This window comes from Zonotrichia leucophrys, chromosome 2 (assembly GCF_028769735.1).
Source record: "Zonotrichia leucophrys gambelii isolate GWCS_2022_RI chromosome 2, RI_Zleu_2.0, whole genome shotgun sequence".
NCBI classification, from domain to species: Eukaryota; Metazoa; Chordata; class Aves; order Passeriformes; family Passerellidae; genus Zonotrichia; species Zonotrichia leucophrys.
In genome coordinates this window covers 61,166,822-61,169,678 of record NC_088171.1, presented here as the reverse complement: position 1 = coordinate 61,169,678, position 2,857 = coordinate 61,166,822, and the positions used below count along the sequence as shown (strand labels likewise).

The 2,857-nt window shown below is 37.6% G+C and overlaps 1 long non-coding RNA gene across 1 annotated transcript; it reads left to right on the top strand.

The window, feature by feature from the left end:
- The first annotated feature begins 353 nt into the window (after positions 1–353).
- Positions 354–2,474, top strand: LOC135443175 (uncharacterized). The gene is made up of 3 exons (XR_010438859.1): positions 354–434; positions 1,739–1,784; positions 2,193–2,474. It is a non-coding gene; the product is annotated as an uncharacterized LOC135443175 (long non-coding RNA).
- The last annotated feature ends 383 nt before the right edge of the window (positions 2,475–2,857 follow it).

The window sequence follows — 2,857 nt, the reverse complement described above, 5'->3', positions numbered from 1 at the left end:
GCACGTTTGCATTTCATCCTTGTTTCTAAGGGACCGATGGGTGTGTTCTTGATACTTGTTAATTCTTGCTACTTTGCCTAACCTAGCAGGTTAAGGAAGTCACAGTCACACAAGGATGAGAGGGCAGAACTGAGATATATGTTCATGACGCTGATAACCCATTCTGATCCTCTTCTGTGATTGTAGGAAGGGCTTTATACTAGGAGTCCTAGTAAAATATATGTATTTTATAAGTGGCCTTGCCCCAATCCTAGTTGTTCTAAATGGGCTGCTGTTGTGATGTCCTTAATTGGGTGGCAGCTGTGGCTAATGAAGATAACTGGGATAAAAGTGGGGGTGGGTTAGTGGGTTAGGGAGAGCTTTGGAGGAGCCCTGATGAAGAAGTAGGAACAGCACTGTGGTGAAGAGCTGCTTGTGAGAAAACCACCCAGAAGGTATGAGACTCTAGAAATATGATATCAACAATATGAATACAACAGGGCTTAATTTCCCAAAGCCCCTCTTTCATGCTCCTAGGGAACAGCAATGTTTTACAGAGGAAAACAGGACACAAGAGCAAGAGGGCTTTTCAGTCTTTTATGGATTTTTAGTTCTTATTGAGATGATTTTCTACGAAGTCTTCTTTGTAACTAGCAGGTGTAACTTGAGGAAATAAAAGAATAAATTAAATTCAAAGGTTTTTGGGCTTGGTGTTTTAAAAAATTCTTTGGAGTATAAATCCTTCCAGCAATGCTCTTCACAATGCATCAAGAAAAGGCAAAGATAAAAAAAATTAATTAATGTTTATAAAAATTTAGGGGATAGCACTCTGCCTTTATTAATGAGAAAATAAATGGGCAAGATGAAAGTGGTAAGTGATAAGATTAATTCACGATTATGACATAAACATCATTGTTCAAGAATGGCTGGTAAGGTAATAGTAACTTCTCAAAAAACCCTGTACAGTGTGGTGCCATAGGATCTTCTGTTGTCTTTACTGGAACTTTTTCTGTTTAATATCTTGTACTGATTAAATTGTCTATGATTCTGTGATTCAGTCTGGAGTCTCAGCTCTTTTAAGAGAGCCCAGCTAACTGCAAGCTCTGCAGATGTCTTTATGGGGTTCCTGAAGTGAGAAATTAGAGTGACCTCCTTCAGGTGTCCTATCTGTTTAGTAATTTAGATTTAGCCGTATAAAACACTTGGAAATCAAGGCAGAAGTTTGTCACTTGAGACACTAACCCCTGTTGTGCATAATAGCCTTGCTGGTTGCAAAGCTAATATTTTACATCCTTGTAAGGAGCTCAACAGTAATTAATCTGTTAATGTACAAGACAGGAAGGGATGAAGGTATTGAATTCAGTTAAATTTTTTTTTTGGTTATTTATTTAGATATTTCAGGCATGTGATTTCCATAGATATAGCAAATGCTAGGTGGTACACAACAGATCAAATTCTCTGTAGGTTTTTCTGTCGTTTTGAATATGGAGCCACACAGAAGACCCAGAACAGGAATGAAATCCTCACTGTAAAAGGGACAGCGAAGCTGTGAAACACAGAATATGACAGTATGTCATGTGGTTAAATGCAACATGAGAACAGGTAGATTTGCTTTTAGATGCAAATTCTCAGAGCTGCCAAATGCCAGCATCTTCAGCAAATTTAGCAGCTCTGTGTATGCTTAAAGTCTCTCAGGATTTTTTGTACTTTTTTTTTCTTTTTTTTGGTGGAGTAATTATCTTCATTTTCCTTCTCTCAGCCCACACTGATTGAAGTATCTACATAGACAAACTTGAACATCTCAGGTGAGGATTGTTCACTCAAATTACTTTTGTTTTCAATGTACAGGCATTTCAGCATTTGGAACTTTATTAGAAAGTGTTGCATAGCCAATAAATATTTTTTGAACATTGTTAGCTTGTTAGGATCATGAAACATCTTTTGAAGATAGAGGACTGAAAAATCTAATCCTGTAGATTTGTCTTTTTAGACGCAAGTTGGAGTTTTAAAAAGCGAATTTGTGCTATAAGATGTTAACTTTAAAATAGATTTCTGCCACTTCCTGCAATTTTTTTCATCTCAGGGTCTGCAGCCTGGACTAAGGGAAGTAGACAGACTATTTTTGCAGTAGAGTTAAGCAGTTGTTACTTCTTAATTGACAGAAATTACACAATTTTCTGAAGGAATTTTTTTTTTCTTAAATTTTGATAAAGGAACTCCTGAAGAAGATGAGCTTATAACAGAGAAGAGAGTAGGGTGTAACTGCAGATCTGATGAAGAACTAAAATGTCTGACAGATGTAGATCTACAAAAAAGAGGGAATTACCCAAGGATGAAAATCATCTTCATCCTCTACAAGTTTCAAAAGGATTCAGATGCAAGTTTTCAATTTCAGTCCTTCTCCATCTAAAACTTTACAATAAAAATCAGGTGAAATTATCTGGTATGTCCTCCACAATAGCAGAAATAAAAATTTTGGAATTTCAAACTCCCTACATTACAGTATTCTGCTACACTCTTAATATGGAAATAATGAGCAATTATTTATTATTTGTAATAAAGAATTGACCCCTCAGAGCAACACCCAACACATGATGTTATCCATGAGCAGTTAAGGGACAAGATAATTCCTCAGCCTCTCTTTAGCCTTGTTTGTGCCCTGAGCAGAAGTGCTGTGCCTCCACTGGGATGAGAGTTACAGAGGTCTATCAGCTGCTGGCAGCATTGAACAGAGAAGGAGGTGTTGAGATGACTGCTGGGCCACCTTCATTCGGTGATCCAGCTTTGGCTGTTGCACCCTGTTCCTGGAGTGTTTCTTGTTTTGGCTCGGAGAGGACCCACAACTACCTACATTCTTTGTTCTTTCCCTAGGAGAGAA